The sequence below is a fragment of the Biomphalaria glabrata genome, chromosome 8 (genome assembly GCF_947242115.1).
Source record: "Biomphalaria glabrata chromosome 8, xgBioGlab47.1, whole genome shotgun sequence".
Taxonomy (NCBI): Eukaryota; Metazoa; Mollusca; class Gastropoda; family Planorbidae; genus Biomphalaria; species Biomphalaria glabrata.
The window spans coordinates 333,008-356,620 of record NC_074718.1 but is presented as its reverse complement, the minus strand read 5'-3'; the positions used below and the strand labels follow the sequence as shown (position 1 = coordinate 356,620).

Here is a 23,613-nt window from a genome sequence, read left to right as displayed (position 1 = left end):
AATTTTTCTAAGCACACTTATAATATAACCTTATGTCTCTCACAACATACTTTATGGCCAAGATAATTAGGATGTATTAGAATGCATACTCCAACATACTCTGTCTAATAAAGATAGAGAAATTCTGGATTTGTAGGGCATAAGATAGTACAGTAAGAATGCAAATATAAATAATATGTCAAATAATAGTAGGTCTAAAAAAATACTGTAAAATAACAAAACATGTTTTTCCTGCTAACAATGTGTCATATACTGGTTCATACAAATAACAAACCCCCAACCTATAAAAGGCACTGACGACATAATAACAGAAAACCTTAAAAAGGCTGAAACCTTCAATAAATATTTTGCCAGCATTAACAAGTCAAAGCCAAGAAAACAACTGGACCAGGCCTTCAGTAATATCTTAAAGAAAGAAGAAAAAGCTCCAACAGTCAACTGTCAGATCTTTGACACTCCCTTCACTCTACATGAGCTCAATACTGCCCTAAAAAGCCTCAAGTCAAGAAAATCCCCTGGACCCGATAAAATAACAAATGAAATGATTCGGGGACTAGGACCACAGGCACAAAACTGTATATTTAACTTTATCAACCATACATGGAAAACTGGAGACATACCACAGGAATGGAGAACCGCAAACATAATACCCATTTTAAAGAAAAATAAACCACCTGGAGACTCAAAAAGTTATAGACCAATATCTCTAACATCCAACATTGGCAAAATGGCAGAAAAAATTATCAATAACCGACTTTATTGGTGGCTAGAAAGTACTTGCTCACTCCACAATGCACAAGCTGGCTTCAGGAAAGCAAGTAGAACAGAAGACCACCTCTTTCATTTTATCCAGGACACAGTGGAAGGGTTTCATGAAAACAAGCACACTACAGCAGTATTTATAGATTTGCAGCAAGCCTATGATAAAGTGTGGAGAAAAGGTCTATTTTTGAAGATGAAAAAAAATGGGCATCCATGGAAAAATGTACAGCTGGATCAGGGCATTCTTAAAAAACAGAACCATTCAAACCCGACTCGAAGGTGCCATCTCTAGTAAAAAAAGTTTGGAAGAAGTACTACCACAAGGTTCAGCCCTTAGCTGCACTCTCTTTCTAATCTTCATGAATGACCTCCCGGACTTCATTTCGGTCAATAAGGCACTTTATGCAGATGACCTTTTAATTTGGACTACAGAGAAACATCCAGTGCTGACTAGATCCAAACTAAATAGAGCCCTCACAACTATCTCCACATATTCAAAATTATGGAAAATGGAAATACTGAAAAGAAAAGTCAGTTTATTCAATCTTTAGCCACAGCAACAAAACAGCAAAAAGAAACTACATCCTAAAAATAGACTCTCAGCCAATAAATAAAGAAGAAAATCCAACATATCTTGGTGTAAAACTAGACCAAAGACTGTCTCTAAAACACTTTATGGCAGATTTAAAAGAAAAGGCATCACAAAGATTAAACATAATAAAACACCTAGCAGGAATATCCTGGGGAGCTGAAAAGAAAACCTTAAGACAGTTATACACTGGATATGTCAGATCTGTAATGGATAACTGTCTCTCCATACAAGTAGCTGCCAACAAAACCTATCAATCATCATTAGATACAATCCAAAACCAAGCCTTGCGGCTAATTAGTGGAGGTATGAGAACTACTCCCACAGCAGCCTGTGAAATAGACTCCAATATTGAACCTCTTAAGTTAAGGCGCAACAGAGCAGCATTAGAAGCTATTGAGAGATACAGAAGGTTGGAGGACGATCATCCTAATAAATTACTAACACAGAGAAATAGGAAAAACAACCAAAAAAAGCAAAGGACTCTGATCCAACTTACTGACGAACTAGCCCTAAAACACCTCCTACCCAATAAAAGAGAAAAAATTACCAGGTTTTCAAACATTACACCCGGACTAAACTACAAACAACCAACCATCAAAACACATTTACTAAATAACACCTTAACAAAAGAATCAAATCCACTGGAGCTCAAAGTAGGCACGCTTGAAACAATCGAAAGCTATCAAAAAACAGCTATCCATATTTATACAGACGGATCGGCTTTCAAAACTACCATCAATGCTGGTCTTGGTGCCTTCCTGGTCTTCCCTAAAAATAAACACTTTGAGATAAGCGCACCCTGTGGTGATTACTGCTCAAACTTCCAAGCCGAAATTGAGGCAATTACCATAGCACTCCAGACAGGGGAAAACAAATTATATGAAGGAGTGCAACCACCATCAGATATTGTTGTCTTTACAGACTCCCAATCTACTCTGCAAGCACTTAACAGCAGCACCTCAAACAGCCCAAGAGAATTGACAACACTCATTGTGATAATCCACCAGATGATATCAAAATTAAATATCAATATTACGCTACAGTGGATCCCTGGACACATTGACATCATGGGAAATGAAAAGGCAGATAAGCTATCAAAGGCAGGTTCATCTATGGAACAACCAGATAGACCTGTTAACTACCTCACCCTAAGGTCAATGTTAGTCAACAATCACAAAGAGGAGTGGCTCAACCAATGGGCATCAGGAAACACAGGCAGAGCCATGTACAGAGAAATGACTACTCCTAACAAACTGGACAGTATTAACTTCCTCCCCCGCAAAGAACAATCTACAATCTTCCAACTAAGAACAGGACACACACCACTATTAAATTACCACCTGAGCAAAATGAACTCCACACAACTACCCCTTTGCAGATATTGCGCCCACCCCTTTGAAACCGTAAACCATATCCTCTTTGAATGCCCCTCCCTAATCCACCTTAGGCAGACCCTACTTCCACTACAGCCCAATAAAACCAACACCATGTACGGCAGTGCTGAACAACTGAAGAAAACAGCACAATTTTTTTTTCCTTGGCACAGTCTGCAAAAGAGCTCACAGCTCAGCAGCACTAAAGCTGGCTAGAAGAAGAAGAAATACTGGTTCATCTATCTCTGTGATGTTTTTGGATAACAATGTTGAATTCTTGATTGAAAAAAAATTAAACTTATCAAAGGGCAGTAACTTTGGTCTACACTACATATAAAGTTCAGTTTCTGAACAACTTACACATCAATGTTATAATGTACTTTTGTTATCCAATCATTGTGTTTCATTTGTCAGGTCTTTCCACATTGTGCTTACAAGAATGCCACCAGGTGATTTAACCAGTTAGTTAAACTCTTGGCAGAGCATGCTTCAGGAGGAATATTCAACTTTATCATTCCCTTGTGATTTTCTTCCATTGACCCATATGCTTTCAGTCCAATAGTTGTGTTACTTGAAGACCAGTAAGTATAATAAAATATTTTTATAAGTATAGGCAATGAAATAAAAAAAATTCCTAGGTCTCATCATCTCATCTCTGCCTGTTGTCTTGTCTGTGGCATAGGCTACCAAACATCTTCCTTTAGGAGTCTCAGTTCTGGGCGAGTCTCTCCAACTGCTCTCATGTCTTAAAAAAAATAGGTAAAGTTCCCATTTCAGACCTTGATGCATATGATGTTAAGGTCATCTGTTTCTTTGGCCAACAATTAATAAGAAAGGTGTTATGTGGCTAGCACAATTACCAACCACCTTTACTTTCCCCAACTAAATTCAGGTACCCATTAGAGTTGGGTGGACTCTGGGGTGCCCTAAAAATCCCCAGGTTTTGAAGCTAAGCACTTAACTATTCAGCCACTGACTCCCCCTCCCATGTCTTGCCCATCTTAAACCTTCAAGCTGGAGGTCCATCTTCTTCCAGGTCTGTGTCCTCTGTTTATTTGCCATTTGTTATTACTGAAGCTAAAGGTTTTTCCCTATGCCCAAACTTCCTCCTTTCTCAGCTGGGCTTGGGATCGTCCTATGGCGTAGTTTTCTGCACAAAATATAGTAGTTTTTTTTCGTGTCACATCTTTTCATTTTTGTTGTTTTTACTAGTATGGGTTTATAAAGAAATATCTTGAATTAGTATTGTCTATCAAAATTTTTTAGCATTTTTTTAATAAAGTGAATATTTTAATAATAGCCTTTTGTTTTTTTTTAAATGTTTCAGGCCTGACGCTTTGTTCCTGGATACATTAGCTCATTTCCCATTGGTCTGTTACATGACTGGAAGTATTTGGAGGTACAGTATCTAAAGTATTATCAGTAACTGATCCTGTTTCTTGTTATTTATAGACGTATTGGTAGTTACTATTAATGTGTTAATCTAGTTGTTTATTTGTTCTATTTGTGCTTTAATCTAGTCATTCATTTTTCCCTATCACTTCGTTTCATTTGTCCCTTGACTTTTGGTCTAAGGGTACTTTGACAGCTCACATAACCAAATGCTTCCACTTTACCTCATCAGCAGGTGTTCTTAGCAGGATATTAAGATCTATTATTTTATGTTATCCAGCCAGATTGACCCTTTCTTCATGTTCCCTCCACTGTACCTTGAAGAATGATTTTAGGCAATGAGTCATGTCTTACAATATGACCAAACCAGTTCATCAGCTTTCATCTCTTCACAGTATTGAGGAGCTCCTCCTTTTTGCCAGCCAGTCTTCTTTTCCTGGTATTTGATACCCTGCATTTTTCTGTTCTATTCTCTCAAAGACTTTGGTTTTTCTTTCAGTCAACCTAAGCATTAAATGTCAAACTTTAACAACCTTATAGGAGAACATAGACCACTAGCCAAGAATAAAGTTTTGTGTATTTAAATAAAAAAAAAAGTAATGAGTCCATGTTAGATCTAGCTAGTTTGAGGTATTGAAATTTTTAAGAGTTTACACAAACATGTAGTCAGTATAATATGAGATGAAATCTTTATCAATAGTTAATCAGTACGCTAGTCATCAACATTTAGTTTGTTCTATTCTGCTAGACATAGACCACTGTCTTTTAGGTCTTGTTGCTTAGTTTAGCTTGAATTTTCCATTGTCCTCTCTCTATGTCTCTCTTGTTTTTTCCTTCTGTCCCTCTTTCTTTCACTATTCTTGTCTAGGTCAGTGTATTGTTCTCATTCTAAGTATGCAAGTAACATAAAAAAAAGTTGTAAAAAAAAAGACAATCCCTCCTTTTTTGTAAGAGGGATTACTTTGCTCGTAACTCTTAATAACTAATTCTTCTTCTTCTTCTTCATCGTTCTCATTGTTATGTTGGAGTGTTCATATGACTAGACCAATACATGAGATGAACTGCGCGGTGGTTTCCAAATCAGGGAGCTCTCCATATAGTTTTCTTTCTATTGGGGTGATTTGGGGCCAATGTCTTATATGGGCCTCTTGGTAAAGAGAGCAGTTTTGGAGGACGTGGTCGGCATTCTCTGGTGATACTCCACATGGGCAGATTTCACTGGCTCCAATTTTGAGCTTCCGGTGCATGTGTTGTCGCATTCTGTTGTGTCCGGTCCTGAGAAAGATTAGACGTTGGTTTTGTCGGGATAGCTTATAGTAAGCTTCATCTTTCTTGTGATTTGGATGAGAGCTCGTCCATTTCTCATTTATTTTGTTTACAATTAATTTCTTCATTTCTTCTGGATAGAGTGCAGAGTTTATTTGAGAGTTAGTTCTCCCACTCTTGGCGAGTGTGTCAGCCTTCTCATTTCCTTCTAGTTGTATATGGGCTAATATCCATTGAATAACAGTTTTTTTGCTCTTGTTGTTGAGCTTTGTAAGTGCTGTTCTGAGGTTTTTAATAAAAGAGGAATCAGAGTTTTGCAAGCTTTGGAGGGTTGTTTTTGCATCGGTTAGCAAGACAATCTGACTGTGAGGGGAACTTGGATGATTTGCTAGCATGGTAGCAGCTAGTGCTAGTGCTTCCCTTTCTGCTCTGTGACTGTCAGAGAGCTCTCCAGTTGCAATGGATTTTTCTAGTTTTCCTCCATCTGGCCATTCGATAAGTATTCCAGCTCCTCCATTTGTGGTGGCTTTATGGGATGAGCCATCCGTGTAAACTCTGATCCACTGATTGCTAGGGTAATTGGTATGTAGAAAACAGTTCACTATTTCCTTGAGCTCTGTTGGTCTGTAATCAGATTTTCTTTTTATGTTTTCAATATGGTCCCTTATAGTAGGAATAGGGCTTTCGTCCCAGGGTGGAAATTCGTTATAGTGTATCGAGGATTCCAGAGTAATTTTTTCAAGTTGGTGTTTCTTTTTTAGGTTTAGAGATTCCTGTATGAAATTGGTCCTTTTGAGATGTTTTTTGTGCCAGTTTTGTGGATTTTTGTTCTAAGTGGGTGCCTTTCAAAGGTTTCCAATTTAGTGAATTGGGAAAGGATTTTTATTTCTCTTCTTTCATCCAGAGAGATCAGGGCAGCGGTTTCCTCCATAGTTCTAATGAGTGTTGTTTTGATTGCTCCTGTCATTATCCTTAAACCAATATTTTGAACCTTGTCTATTTTTCTTAGGTTGGTTTGGGCTGCTGAGCCCCATGCTGTGGCACCATATTCTAGTACAGGTCTTACATAACTGGTATAGGTCTTTTTCAGGATGTTGTGATTAGCTCCCCAATCTGTGCCAGCTAATTTTTTCAAGAGGGATAGTCTCTGGATGCCTTTACTCTGTGTTTTATCTATTTGGTTTTTCCAGGTTAGTCTCGGGTCATAGGTGACTCCAAGATAAGTAGGGCTGTCATTTTTTTCTAAAGCTTCCTTATCTAATGTTAATTTTATTGTTTGTTGTTTTGTTGACAGTGAGAATATGGTATATGTTGTCTTTTTTGTGTTAATGGACATGCCCCAGTCTTTGGACCAATTATTGAGTTTATCAAGAGCATCTTGTAATCGAAATTTCGATGTTCCTACATATTCTTCTGTGCTAATTAAGGCAAGGTCATCTGCATACATGCTGCTTTTAACTTTTTTGGGTAGGTTTTGATTTAGATCGTTTATGAATATTAGAAAAATTGTTGGGGATAGGACTCCTCCTTGGGGGATGCCATTTTTTATACCCACTGTGTGGCTTCTTTGTCCTTGCATGCAAACTAAGGCTTTTCTGTTATTTAGGTATTCCTTTATCCAGTTGTACATTCTGTGGGATATGTGATGCTGGATTAGCTTGAGCAAGAGACCTTGTTCCCAGACTTTGTCAAATGCTTTTTCTAAGTCAACCCACACAATTGTTGTTGGTTTCTTTTCTTGAAAGCCGTCTTCTATTTCTTGTGTGATGAAGGCAATTTGATCTTCTGTTGATCTGCCTTTTCTAAAGCCAGCCTGGGCTTCAGTGAGTAGGTTATTTGACTCAAGGATCCATGTCAGCCTTCTATTTATCACTCTTTCCATCAGTTTGCAAGTACAGCTAGTGAGGATGATGGGACGGTAGCTATCCAGTTTATTTCTTGGTTTGCCGTGCTTTATTATAGGGATCATAATGGCTTTTTTCCAGATGTTTGGAATTCTGCCAGATTTCCAGCTAGCATTGAATATTTGTAGCAGTTTTCTTTTGGCTTGAGGACCCAAGTGAAGAAGCATGTCATTTGATAATTTGTCTGGACCCGGGGCTTGTTTTGGTTTGAGGACTTTTAGGGATTCATCTAGTTCCTTCATTTTAAGATTAGTGGTCATTCCCAAGGAGTAAGCTGGATTGTTTTCTTTAATTTTATCTTGGATTTCTGAGTTTACATCTTTATTTCTACTTTCATTAATTTGTATTTGTCCTACGCTTTGGAAAAACTTAATGAATTCATTTGCTGCTATGTTGGAGTTCAGACACATATTGATCTCAGACTTTTGTATATGATAGAGCTAACCATTTTTATCATTGTTCTTCAACATCAATTCTGTTCTTAGGTTGTTCTAACAATATGTCAAATGATGTGGACCCGTGATGTCACAGCTATTCTTAGAGACTCTCGAACAGTTATCAGGGGAATGAGGGACTTCGAACAAAGAAGCTTTACAGTAAAAATTTTTTATTTGATTTTATATTTCACAAAACTTATCTTTTCTACCATTATGTATCAGCACTTAAAATATATCAGTACTTTCAAAATCACTTTCTATCAACAGGAGTTAAATCTTCTAGCTGGGGCAGTGAGAGGAGAACTTCCTAAACTGGCACGAGCTACACTCTGCGCTCTTATTACAATCAATGTTCATGCACGGGACATAATTTCAGAAATGGTGAAAAAACAGGTCAGACATTTTTTGACATTGAACTTTTTCATCTTCCTAATATTATTAAATTCCATTTGATGGCTAAATCAATTTTTTTGACATCATTAGAAAATACATATTGCTTCATGCAACAAAGACCTCTTCTTAAAAGATGACTGTTGAAATGTGCATTAAAAATATTTTTAAATGAAATGTATTCATTGTAAAATCTGTAATGACAACACCTTATAGTGCCCCAAGTACCCTATCTATCCCTCCATGCTGTGCAAAAAGAAAGACCATTTTGTGTGACCCTTGAGGTAACAGAAATGTTTTACATGCAGCCCTGAGATTACCAAAAGCTTTAAAATCTTGTATTAGAATGTAATATCTATAGCTAATATCTTAAAAATAGTATGTCTGAAAAAAAATCAAAGCTTTACAAATTAATCAGTCAAATGGAATTTTAAAAATGGTAATCCATTGTAAAAAAGACAAAATCCTAATTGTCCCAAATGTGGTTAATTATGCCTATATTAATCAGCACTCAAGACTTCATGGTCAAAACAAAAAAGAGCATTTAGAAAAACATCGTTTAAATAAACACAAGATCTTCTTTTTAAAAAGATAGAAAGGAAAATCACAAGTTACAGTTTCATTCTTTCGCTTTTACAAACTGTGTTTTGGGAAAATTTTTTGTTTTTAAAAATAAAGAATAGTTTCGGTAATGGTGATGAAATGTAGCACAGTGCTTTACCTCTTTTACATTTGTAACTATAGGACTCATTTTAGTCTCTTTAGGTCTGTGTCATTATCATCTGCATATAAATAAAAAATCTTTCTGGGGATCAGTATAATGCTAGGAACAAAACATGAATGGAAACATTGCATGTGCATTCAAAACATTTACAATCTAGAGGAAATATATCTTATATATATTTCAAGTTGTAAGTTGTAGCTGCTGGCAGTTTTAAAATCTCTTTAGCCAAGTTTTTTGGTGTGGCATTTCTTTTGATCTACTAGATTCATGAATCTCTTTGGCCTTCTTTCATTTGTTTGTTAAATGAAGAAACAACAAAACTTGTGTTGACAGGTATCAGAACTTTTAAGTTTTGAATGGCAAAAACAACTCAGATATAACTGTGTTGTCTGAATGTCAATTGCTGTCTACACCTATGGCTATGAGTACCTTGGAGCCTGTCCTAGACTAGTGATTACACCTCTGACTGTAAGTTTATTGATATGGGTATCGTTGGACTATTTATATTTTTCCAAGTGACAGGCATATTTGTTTGATCAATTGATAGGATAAAACATTTGAATTAATGTCAGGATAAAACATTTGAATAATATGACATGACCTGACTAATTTTCAGAACATGCCTAGCTGACTATTTGAGGATTCAAGTGGATATTTCTATTGAATTAAAAAAATAAAATATTTGAATAACTAAGTTGACATATCCATTTCATCAATGATTATTAACTGGGCAAACACGTTTAACAAATTTACTGAACACAACAGAATTAATTGCTAATAAATTCTTTAGTTTTAAATAAACTTAATAGCAATGCTTTTAGTTTAAAAAAAAAACAGCTACCACTTTTGTGTAGATCCCTACTTTTAAATTGTAAATTCTCAGTTGCTTAACTAGCCTGAAGATTTTATGATTAACATATTAGTACCTTATTCATTAGTAATCTAGTAGAATGGGAGCTCAAAATCTGTAAGTGATGCCAGATGTTACTTTTTGACAAATAGTTATAAGCACAATCAAAGCACAATCATAGAGACATTGACAAAATTTTTTCTCCCTCCTAGAAGGATAAGTTTCATCTTTCTAGTTTATGCATTAAAACAGCAACCATCTCTATCTTTAGTTTTCTATTCATGCCACATTGCTCATTCATAGGACAGATGCTATCTCTGCCTTATGGGAGCCCTACAACTTGATCTAGGTGGAGCACCTGTAGGTCCAGCTGGTACTGGAAAGACTGAAACAACTAAAGATTTGGCTAAAGCTTTGGCTATATGGTGTGTAGTGTTTAATTGTTCAGACAGCTTGGATTATAAGGTGATTAGGACCTTAAATATAATTATGTTTCTTTTATAAAGACTTTATTTGAATTAGTGAATATTGAATATTTAGTTCAAATTGTTCATTGACTTATTATTATTATTATTATAGCTTTTATATAGCGCTACTTTCATGCTTATAGCATGCTCAGAGCGCTTTTGGTCCAATCTCATTTGTGGACCGGTGGGGGGGAGGGGGTATCTAGGAGTTGGTTTTCCGTGCTGCCTTTAGGCAGAGACACCATGGCTGAGGGGCAGACAAACCATAGCTAAATGGTATAGAGAAGCTTACTTTCATTGAAAAACACCTTGGCTAATGGCTTACATACAGACATGTGACTGATGAGACTGGGTGACATAAACACTACAAAACTGAATGACATATAACTCCACAAGGCTCAGTGACTTAGATAATTATATAACACAATATATTTTAAGATAAATAAATTCTATAACAGAAGTAAATTAATCCTCTCTAGATTTATATTTTTGTGTGTGTTTTTATTGGCGATGCTCTAGTGTTCTAAACTTCATGTATTTCTTAATAGGCTATTGGAAGGGAAGGCTGCTTCCATTATCATTAGACTAGGCTCACAAGTCTGATAAAACTAAAACTCACCCCAAAAAGATGCAAGTCTACAATACATGCGTTCTGAGTACAAAACATGGTCAATGTATGTGAAACAAGTCCCCACCTCTGCCAAGTGGATGTGATCAAAAGGAAAAAAAAAAACAACTTTTGTGGTGATCTTTTAAAAAGAAAATAGTTGCTTAACTATCTTGATGATAAAGGTGTGATCATCATGTACAAATGAAGCTTTCAGAATGCATCAAATCATATTGTTGTAAACCTGGTGGTGACACAGTTGGGGGTAGTGCTGTGTGTTTTTAGCCTACTCAAATCGCCACAGTCCAGTGCAGGATGAGCGGTCAACTGTGACCAGTGACAGTACACGTCAGTTCGGCAACGACCTGTGTGTAAATATTACGCACGCAAGTCATGGCGATTGTGATCATTCTGAGTGGCCAAGAACGTTCCATCCCATTCTAGAAGGCCGGTAGAGACTCTATATAAGAGTGAGTGTGTTAGAAAGACTGCACTTCACGTTACCTCACAATGTGACCAGACGAGGCGAAGTTAGAGACAGACGGTGTGTGAAGTCAGGCGGAGCTAGGCTAGGTTTTGGACAGTTAGTGTGATGTTGTTGCCAACCGTACAGTATTTCTAATGTATTTGAAATTAAATTGCTACTGTTACTTTGGAGCCCTGATGAGTTGTGAGGTTCTTTGAGTTTGTTGTGTCGTGTGGTGCAGTTTGAAGAGAGCCTTGGAAGTAGAGGAGAGATCGTAACAATAACGAATAGAAGAGCATATAAATGCTTGGGAAGACATGGACATAGATCTAGACTTCACCATGTGTAGAGAAGTGGTAGAGAGACACTCAATGAACAGCCATGTAGCAGCAATGCAGCAATGATGTAGCAATGATGTAGGAGCAATGCAGCAATGATGTAGCAGCAATGATGTAGCAATGATGTTGCAGCAATGATGTAGCAGCAATGCAGCAATGATGTTGCAGCAATGATGTAGCAATGATGTAGCAGCAATGATGTAGCAATGATGTGGCAGCAATGATGTAGCAGCAATGCAGCAATGATGTAGCAGCGATGCAGCAATGATGTAGCAGCAATGCAGCAATGATGTAGCAGCAATGCAGCAATGATGTAGCAATGATCTCAGCTGACCTAGCCAGTTAAATGGAAAAGACTGGAACTACCAGGTTCTACATAGTATGCATTGGCGCTATAGCCCTAACAAGGAAGGCTCTATGGGATAGCCATAGTCATCTTAGGATAGAGGTCTGTCAATGATGATAATGATTACTCTATGGCAGTGATGCCCAAAGTACGGCCCGCGGGCCAGATGACGTGGTTCTATCCGGCCCGCTGAAACGCCAAACCAAATTAAGATAATCACCCATACCTTCTGCCCAAAAAAAAAAGGTTGAAAAATGTAACTTTACCTACGTTAGGGCTCTCTCTTTTTTCTAATGGATTGGTACCATGACATTTAACACTTAGATGTAAAATGTAACAGAAAAAGTGAACAGATCTTTACTTTTTTTTGTTCGGAACATGATAATAAGCCAACATATTTGTTTTATAAAGAAAGTGTGGCTGTTTAACAAAAAAAAAACCAGCATATGAACAGCATTATGAAACAAATATAGCGGTATTGATGGGAATATTTAACACAAAGAGACAAGAAAATGGGTCGGTGGGAAAAGCTAAAATGTTGCTCACATTTGAAGTAGAGAAATAAACCCATTTTTCGATGCGTGAAAAAAAAATTCAAATATCCCATTAGTTAATGTAAGTACTAAATCCATGGGTTTCTCATAAAATTAGTTTAATGTCAATTTCATTTCTGCATTTATTTTTGTTACTTTTTCGGTTATGTGGCCTGCGACACGAGTGTCGGAAATTAAAATGGCCTGCAGGTCGAATTAGGTTGGGCATCACTGCTCTATGGTTTGACTTCTTCAGCTATATTAAATACTGTTTTATTGAGCAATTATTAGATGTTATTATGTTATTTTAACATAACTGATAGTTTCAATTTCCATTGTATTCTTCCAGATGATGGGAGGATTCTTCTCTGGGCTAGCACAGTCAGGGGCCTGGTGCTGTTTTGATGAGTTCAACTGAATCAATATTGAAGTTTTATCTGTTATTGCTCAACAACTTATTACTATCAGAAATGCCAAAGTAGTTAAGGTAGGAATCAAAAGTACATAAGGCAGGATTCAAAAGTAACATAGGCATGAAGCTAAAGCAGCTAATATGAATCATGTCTTACCATCAAGGGAAGTGTCAATTATAAAGTGTAGCCCAAAAATAAATAAAATAATAACTAATCAAGATAAAGTGACTTTTATCAAAATGTAATTACTTTAATACGGTTATCATAATATAGGATAAACTGTAATAAAGACAAAAAAAAAAAATTAGCAAAAGAATCTAATGAGAAAATAATATTTTCATATTGAACATTGTGCATGAAAGTAAATACTTGGGTTCTAGGTTTCTGAATGAAGATTTCTTGTGTTTTTATTAGGTCTAACGACCCAGATGAAAGTTTACCTTTATTAGATTACACTTCGGCATGAAACTCAAGACCTACATGTTTTTTTGTTGTTGGTTTTTGGCGTAAAACTCAAGGACTACATGTTTGTTTGTTTTTTTGACATGAAACTCAAGGCCTACATGCTTGCCTCTTGTGTTTCAATCTAGTCCTTTATTAATCTCCATTATTGCCTACTAAAAGAAGAGTGTTTTTTTTAAATATTATATGGAAAGGGAGTTAAACAATCAATGTAATTAATCAGACTAAAACATTGTTCTCTAGAAAAAGTGGCGAACATCGTTAGGCTTAGTTTTTTTGGAAGTATTATTTATGAAAAGTGTTGCAGACTAAGAAATAAATAACTTCAGTTGTACAAGGCACAGTAAATAAAGACACCATATTAACTCCAATAAGTCCATCATTATAAAATACAAAGATCAGTGTGAGAAAATGTACCTCATTCCTATAATTTTATTCAACTTATTCTGCTCCTCACAAGTCCATAGACTTCTCTAAGTTGTAGATTTTGAATAATGGGATTGGAATTTTTATACTAAATACTACTGCAAACTTTCCATATTATAATCAGTAGATACAAGTGTGTATGTAAATGTGAATAAATCAGCCACTCTGGTTTAAAAAGCGAAACAAAATCAATCTTTCAAAGAGTTATCAGAATAACACACCAATATTTCATCAGAATAACACACCAATATTTCATCAGAATAACACACCAATATTTCATCAGAATAACACACAAATATTTCATTAGATGAACACACCAATATTTCATCAGAATAACACACCAATATTTCATCAGAATAACACAACAATATTTCATCATGGGCAGTGTTTTTGTTTTACTTATTTTTCCAAATTCTATGTGTCAAGCAGTTTCTTGTATTTTCTAATGTTGCAATTTAAAACTTTCATATATTTTCTTTTTTTACACCACACCATATATTAATATATTCCTGAGATCGTCATAATCATTATTTCCAATTTACTGTTGACTATTCATTATCATTACCTCTGTTTTAGTGATGGTTTGAGAGGTGGGTGCGTTTATTCTAACTTTTAAAATCCTTAGATAGAAGCTTGGTAATTGCATGTAGTGCATGTATGTTTCCATGTAGGTTATGGTCAAGGAGATTTGTTAATGAAATTGGTTAACCTGATTGGTGTTAGAAACAATAAAAAAAATTGTCTCTCTCTTTAGATTACTAGACTGGTAAGAACAAAGTTTTCTATGTTGTCTCCCTCTATAGCTCAATAGGTTCATGTTTGAAGGGCGTGAGATCAAACTGGTTCATACATGTGCAGCCTTCATCACTATGAATCCTGCTTACGCTGGACGGACAGAATTACCTGATAATTTACAGGCTTTGTTTAGACCTATATCAATGATGGTACCAGATTATGGTAAGATGATGAAACATCTAGAAGGTCTTTTCCTTAGTAGTATTCAAAAGCTAAAAGTACAACAATGGCTAAGTGTTTAGAAAAATCCCAAAAGGCCCAAATCTGCAACTACATATGATGCCTGTCATGGATGCCTGAACAAACTGTTCATTGTGCAGAACAGGCCATTGTCGTGTATTGTCTTGTACTTTGCATGGTTCGGGCCAAAGTTTGACTCCTAAGGACATTTATTTATGTATTTAATTTATAAGACAACAAAAATAGAACCTAAACCTATGAACCAGTTTAAAGTTGAGTGATCCTTTTGAATGTTTTATTACTTTTATCTCTGGTATCACATGCAATTTCTTTCTCAGCCTCTGATGGCTTGGATCTTTTGCTAGATTTGCTATATTGTCTCTCTATTTAGATGATGGGAACTTGGGCTAATTCATTTCATCTCCTCTCAATATTCATTTATTTTCAGCTGTAAGACAAATGAAGCTTTTTCCATTAATGCCATTAGTCCTTATGTGTTCTCTTTTTCTTTTAGTTTATGTATGCAGCTGCAGTGTTTATTATATATCATTTTTATCAACTTACAGATGATGTTTATATGTAGTTTATTGTCACTCCTGTACAAAGTGACTCCTTGTAGATAAATTATTTCCAGTTCTAATATTTTATTGCTTCTTTTCTTTTAGGTCTGATTGCTGAAGCTATCTTGTACTCAGAAGGATTTGAGTCCTCCAGAACATTAGCCAAGAAAATGGTTCAAATGTACAAACTGTGTAGTGAACAACTCTCGCAACAAGATCATTATGACTTTGGTAATAACCTTGACACATTCATCAATAAGTATTTCCTAGAAAAAAAGTACACACTCATAAATAATAATGTCCTAAAAATAGTAGACACTCATGAATAATTATATCCTAAAAATAAAGACATGTACACACTCAAATAAAATATGCAAATTTATGATAATATACACATTTTGTTTTAGGTATGCGAGCTGTAAAATCTGTCCTGGTTATGGCTGGCAGTTTAAAAAGACAGAATCCTGACAAACCGGAAGATGTAGTTCTGATTCGAGCGCTTCGTGATAGAAATCTTCCAAAGTTTTTGTTCAACGATGCTAAACTGTTTAAAGTAACTCGGTTTTTACTTTTTCATTTATTATTATTATTAGTATAAGTATCACTATTATTTGTTTATTTTTATGCTTTGAACTGTTATAAAAGACTAACCGCTATATATATAAACTCTTCCAACAAATGTCAAAACAAAAGAAAGATGAAGTAAAAACCACAGTGTTAAGCCCTGTAATAAATGTGAACCATTTGATGAATGGATAAATCAATCTGTTGATTAATAAACCACTACGTCTATTTTTGTAGGCCCTACTTCTGACTATAAGCTTACTGAACCATACAATAGTAAAGACTGTATATTATTATTATGCCATAAACTAAATTATCACTCATATTACATGTTAATAATGTGTATTTACTTACATGGAGCTTAAGCTTTTAATTAGTTTTTAGACAAACATATAGTTATCTATGAATTATCAATTCATTTGTGGAAAGTTTTCTTATGGTTTTATCACCAGCATTAAACAGAATATTTCTTACAGATAAATCAAAATTTTAAAAATTATATTTTGGGTGGAATAAAAAAAAGTATTAATAATGTGAAGAAATAGTTATGAAACTTGTTCACTGAGTGGTTTTATGTTTTGCAGGCCATACTTTCAGATCTTTTTCCTGGTGTTAACATACTAGAACATGATTATGGCCAGCTGAAGGATGAGATCATGAACATCCAACTAGAAATGAAGCTCCAAGTGGTGGACATGCAAGTTGTGAAAGTGATACAGTTCTTGGAGACTATGATTGTCAGACATGGTGTTATGTTAGTTGGACCAACTGGGGGTGGAAAGACCACAATTTACAGGGTAGTGTATTACATTTGTAGCCATTCTAATTGTAGTGTTTTAGAGCCACTAACTTAAAAACACTATTCGACAATGTCGACCCTGGGAAGGTACTGGGCTTTATCTGGGAAGTGGGGTTGTCTACAAAGATCTGATTTATGAATCTGTGAACATGTACTATTTACATTAGATTTTTACCAAATTATTAAATTTTTACTACCCTTACTATTTTAACTGTGAATAGACCTTGATTTTAATGATTTAACTGTATAGAATTTAGTCCCTGTTATGTAGAGAGAGAGTAGTCCTTAAGGGACTGCAGGCACGACATGGCCTAAATTGTGCTGATGTGCCTAAAATCCAAATCAAATCAAATCTAGGTACGTAAATATTAAACTTGTAAGTTTTCATTCACTCTGTGACTCACACAATTCTCAGTCATCACATTCAAGCATATTTTCTACAAATGAAAGATTGCATTTGTTTTTAAATTAATGACTTTATGTTCTTGCATTTGAAAAGTTTGAAACAGGGCCTAAAAGCAGAGTTTAATGATGCTAATAAGGAATCCATCAAAAGTACATGATCTACTAAGCTAGTATTTAAAAAAAAATATATAGTCATCTATCCACTTTATGTCCTTTTGTTGTACAATGACCTTGTTTCTTAGGTCTATACATAGAAAGTTAATAACAATCAATAATTAAACACATTCAATATCAACTTTCTCTGTGGCACCAGTGAGACAAAGACCAGAAATAAAATAGGCTCCTCCCTTGGAATTATGTATAACAATTTGAACAAATTTAACTCTTTCTCTCCATAATTATTTACCACATTCTGGTGGAATCAACGCTGGTATCGTCAGTAGGAGAGAAAGAGTTAAAATATATTAAAGACTATCTTTTACACTTAGAACATTTAAAGATGGACTGTTAGATGTAAAAAATACATGTGTTGTTAGCTATTTTGGACAGATTCTGAGTTTTCTGAATTTTTTCATGATGTAGGTGTAGGTTAAGAATCATTGATATTTTAAGGCAATTATGTCTTACAATGCATACAGCTGCTAAAGGGTTATCTGAAATTTTTTACTCAACCAAAATAAACAATTATTAACTGTTGTCAAATTTTCTTTGAAAATATTCTAACAGCATCATTAAAATGAAAAAAGAAAATAAAAGACAGTTATTTGGAAAGTAAAAAGAATCAATACAAATTTTGACACCTGGCAGGCTTTGTTGTGCAGTTGTTTAAATGATCTGAGCTCTTTGTTACCTACCCCTGATGTTTTGTAGGGTAGTCAGACTCATTGCTAGTTATTTGGTGCAGTTCCTTCCTAACTATTTAGCTTGTAACCTAAACACTTTTCATTCTGTTCATAATATTTTTTTACACAATTTAAAAAAAAAAATATTCAGTTATTGTGAATGAAAAGATTAACTACTGCCAATGCCTAAAGTTTGGTGAATGTGTATTGTGTAGTGTTTGTGCTTCAACCTTATTAAGGCATTAGATTAAGCATCAGATCTGATATTACATTGGAAAAGACATAACATTAGAATAGGTATAATATGTATTTTAATTCTAAATCAATTTACCTTTACCTATCCCTTAGTCTGTTGGACCATTGGGGCACCATGGCAAGATTCATCGACTGTCTTTCTCCATTCCTCTCGGACTTTTGCCTTAGTTAGAACCTCTTTCAATGGCAGGCCCATCCATTCTTTTATGTTGTCCTCCCATTGATTTCTCTGTCTGCCTCTTCTTCATTTTCATGATACTAAATCAATAAAAACCCTATCTATGTAAGCAAAAAAATGTTTTTTTTGTTTTGATGACTTGTTTCATTAGATTCTAGAAAAAGCCTTGACCAGTTTGTACAATCAAGGTGTACAGAATGAATTCTATCAACCAGTTCATGTGTATGTTATGAATCCAAAATCTATTACTTTGAATGAATTATATGGAGGTGTGGACAAATACAAAGTATCTTAAAGAACTATATCCATACCAGTAAGAACAAATTAGTTTCAATGTAGACTTAAGAATTCTCAACATTTAGATCTGTACTCTTATTTTCCAGGTAGATATCAGCAAAATAAACTCATTTTGTAAATTGCTTGAAGCCATTTTCTTCTACAAGCTTGGTCAATTTGACTTGTCACTAGAATCCTCCAAGATGTTTCGATTTCTGTGCCAGATCTTTGTGTTTTGTTACCTTTGGGCTCTTGGGGGTAACCTCAATGATGAGTACAGAGATGCTTTTGATCTGTTTATATGACAACAATTTGATGAAAATCAAGATGCCAACGTAACTGAAACAATATTATGTATTGATAGTTTCAATCAGATATTCTATTTATACATCATAGACAATTTAGTGCTGAACTGGCTCAGAGTTGATTTCATTGTTGGATAATATAACAACAAATTTGGACCTTAAAGAACTGGGTATATTTCTTCTACTCACTAAACCTATTGACTTTATTAAAAACTAAACCCATCTAGTAAAAGACTACATTGGTAGTGATAGTAGAAAACAATTAACAAAACATACACCAAGGAGTCTTCTTTATAAGCATAAAAAATAGTTTTTTTTATTGGATACAGAGACGTGAGTCTTGAGTGCATTTTGAATACTGATGCTTGCTTATAGCTTACTTCATTGAGTAATCTAGTAGCTGGAAAGAAGTCTAGATGTAGTGCATTCTAGATGCACTGCTGAAGTACTATTGAAATGACAACATGTTCTGTTTAAATTTGATGTTATGTTGTCCTTAAAAAGAATACTGAAGTTATGAACATTGAAATTATTTGCAAGATGGAGTGTTTCTCTATTATTAATATAACCTTTCAGCTGCCAGGAACATATCCTTTATGGAGCTATTACATTGAGGTGGACTCAAAGAGAATGGATCTGTTGGAACGTCTTGTCTCATCCTTTCGATTTGACAAATCCATTTCATTTTTTAAAATGATGGTGCCCACTGTGGACACAGCACGTTATGGCTACTTCCTAGAGCGGTTACTTTCTGTTAAAAAACCAGTGCTCTTTACATGAGGGACAGGCGTGGGCAAGGTAGTATGAAATTAGTTTACCAATTTACCTTCATTAAAGATATGATTATAAGATGTTGATTTAATGTTTTTGTTTAAACTATAACTAAAAAAAAAATGTTGCAACTTCTGAATATTTCTTGATTGGTTAATGTTTGTGTAATTGAAATAATTGACTGCATATCTGAAAGAATGAATATATTGTCTCCTTCAACTTGCTCTAGTCTGTGATAGTAAGAGATTTACTTGATCGCATCTCTGAGAGAATGAAATACGTACCAGTTTACATTAACTTTTCTGCACAAACCAGCAGCGGAAGAACTCAAGAAATTATTGAAGGGAAGTTGGAGAAAGAAAAATGTTATTGGTAAATTTATTTTTTTGTCTATAACTGTAACATTTTAATTTCTTATACAGTCTTATGTTTTAAACTAAATGTCTGATCTCAGTTTTTTTTTTTTTTTGTATGTCTTTTTGGTTAATATCCTGACTTATTAATTTCTTTATTTACTCTCTCAAGATATTTTTAGTACTAAAATTAATTTCAGTAATTATAAAATTAAATATCATTTTATGCTAAAAATTGATTACTTAAAATAAAATAATTTTCTATATTTTCAAAACCCTACCAATTGAGTCAAGGTTTGCAGGCTATATAGGCTACTGTTTTGATCTTATGTGCAAAATGAATCGACAGGGGCTTATTGCAAAAAAAAAAAATTTACATGAAGAGCGCAAGTTGAGAAAGAGATCATGTTCTTCCTCAACTACTAACAAACATTTTGTGTTCAACTGCTAATATGCACTTCACTAATGACCAACAAAAATCTTTTAAAAACTAACATATATGTCTTTAATGACTAACACACATATAGTTCTATAACATCTTCAATGTTTGAAACACATATAAAAAAAAAGTTATGTTTACTTGATACGCTTTGCCAGCTATGCTTTAAGGATCTAGAGTGTTTCCCTGCCCCAAATGATTGTCTGGATGGGTTACATCTGTTTAACAAATGATGTCTGGATGGGTTACATCTGTTTAACAAATAATGTCTGGATGGGTTACATCTATGTATAAGTAACACACTTCACACATTGCAACAAATGCATTCAAACAATTAGTAGAACAAACAAAATAGGCTACATTTCTTTTTTTTTTAAAGTTACATGGCTTGGGGTAACAAATCACCCACACACAAATCACCATAATTGGATCATGGTTGTGGCTAAAAGCAGTATGAAAAATAGACTTTGTCCTTTCAATATACCTGCTGGTGGTGAAAGAGTGGTTTTTATATCCTGTTTTGGACAGTTCCAATAGCAGCTACAACAATTTTTTTTCCCTTTCAGCTTTGGCATTTCTTTTTCTAATGCCCTGACCCAATTAACTCAGCAAGCTGATTTTTAGTCTATGCTTTGTGTATTTTTAGTTATTTTTTTCCTGATTCTCTCAGGTCTACCTAGTAAACTCATGAAATGTTTCTGAGGCAGTGATCAGTTGCACCATTAAATGTTTTTTTCAAGTTCTTTCAAGAAAACTTGTCAGGTCTTAATTTAACCTGTATTTCTTTTTTCTTGTTTGCTTTTCACACATCAACTGTAGTTTTGTTTTGTACATAACATTGTGCTGTTAGGTAGTTCAGAGTAATGACAGCATAGTGACATGGTATCTGCTTGCAGCCTAATTGTACTTTTAATATTTCCCACATGCTTCATCATGATTGGAGGTCAACATGTCCTAGAGCAATTTTTAATACATTAAATTAACTAACTTTTTGATTGATTGAAATTAAGAATAAGAACAATTTCAATGTTTAACTAATGCATGGTAACATTATAGTCTAAAACTGACCTAATGTTTCAGTAGTATTAATGTTTAATTACAAAATTTCAGAAAATTGAACTCCACTTTTAAAACAATTAAAAAAACAATACAGTCCAATAGATGTAGGTTGGGAACAAAGAAGTGGCAGGGGCTATAATTGACCATCATTTATACATGTTTCTATAAGCATCTCAACTGTAGTCTTACATTTTCGATAGCGCATCAGATTATGTTTTTTTGAGGATTTGTGACGACCTGCCCTTTTGACTTAAAGCCCCGCCTTTACTTACATATTTGTAAAATGTTTTACATGTTTCGAATGTTCTTTTAGAGTTGAAGATAATTATTTCCTAGTCCAAACCTCCTGCAGGATGAGGGGGATGGGAGCGGGCAGGGTTTGAACCCTGGACTATTTATAAATCTGAACGATAGTCCAGTGCGAAAATCACATGACCATGCAGCCATCCTATCCTTAATGGCTGACATACAAGACCATAGTAGTAACATACAACTCTTGAAAAGTACCAGTAGACTTACATCTTAATTCCTCAAAACTTTGATCAATGTTCATTATTCATACCAATGTCCTTCTGTCATGCTTTTCTCTGTGTACAGGTGCACCTCAAGGTAAACGAGTGGTCATATTTATTGACGATCTCAACATGCCCAAACTGGACACGTACGGCTCTCAGCCACCTATTGAACTTTTACGACAGTATCTAGACTTTGATGGTTTATATGACAGAGAAACAATGACCTGGAAAGAGATTCAGGTGCTAAAAATAAGTGCGAACGTTTTTTTTTTCATAAAGGATAACAAAATGTTTACTGTTTGAGTGCATGTGTATGAGTTGAAGATTTTTGATTAAACTGATAATAATAATAGTTTTATTTATAAAGCGCTGTTAACAAACAAAATGTAGGCTCAAGGCGCTGTAACAAACACAAACACGACAATAGAAATAAAAAACTAATCTAAAAAAGTTTTAAACAAGTAGGTCTTAATGTCCTTCTTAAAAGTGGTATAGCATGTTGTCTGTCTGAGATCAATGGGGAGTGTGTTCCAAACCTTGGGTCCGTGCACTGAAAAAGCCCGCAGACCGTAGCTTTTGAGGGAGAAACATGGCACCACTAAAAGCATTGAGTCCATTGAGCGTAGGGCTCTCTGGGGGACTTATGGAGTAATCAGTTCTCTAATGTACAGGGGCATCTCTTTGTTTTTATATACACTGATGACAAAGTGTGGCGACCTTGTAATCGATTCTTGTAAACTGATGTACCTGGCATGATAACACAGCCAAAGAACAATGGGGAGAGTCTTGCAATGTGGACCACTTTTTTTTACCCTTTATATATTTAGAGGGTAGCATTCTTAATATACTGGCTCGCCATGATATAAAATGTTAAATAATTTTAAAAGATTCAGAATGGCTCATACTGGAAACCCTCTTTGACTGCAATTTTGAAATCATTAAAACTAATTTCACCTTGGACTGACAAGCTGTGAAGAGACTATAAAGTTGTTTTAAATAGGCATAAATATAAAAGTATTCAATTTTGTCATTGCAAATATCATTTAAAGAATTCACCTATCCCTTAGCCTGTTTAACTGTTGGGACACCACGCATGATCTGTCGACTGTCGTTCTCCATTCCTCTCTGGTTGTTTTTTTTTGCCTTTAATAGAATCTCTTTCAATGACTGGTCATCCATTCTTTTATGTTGTCTTCCTATCTCTTTCTGTGCTGCCTCTTCTATTTCCTGGTTCTGTTCCCTGCAGAAAGTTTTTTTGCAAGCCCTGAAGACCTTGTGGTCATAAAGGAATATGGTCATAAAGTTTTAGTTTTCTGTTATTGACAGTGGTTAGCAGGTCATCTCTGGGCCCGATTGTCATTGTGATCCAGTATCTATTCTTTTGTTTATGTTTCAGTCTTTGTATGTGATAATTAGGATCATTCTGTAGCATATATCTATGGCCAGGATCCTCCTCTATAGTTCTGCAGTTCAAGCATATATGAATGTGGCCATGGCCAAAGTCTGATTTAAGTGTGGAGGGCTATACCTTTGTCTTTCTAAATTGCTATGAGTTAACCAAGTGCTCCT

General features: G+C 34.9%; 1 pseudogene; it reads left to right on the top strand.

The window, feature by feature from the left end:
• Nucleotides 1–23,613, top strand: part of LOC129927699 (dynein axonemal heavy chain 6-like) — an 81,146-nt pseudogene that overhangs the window by 9,892 nt on the left and 47,641 nt on the right.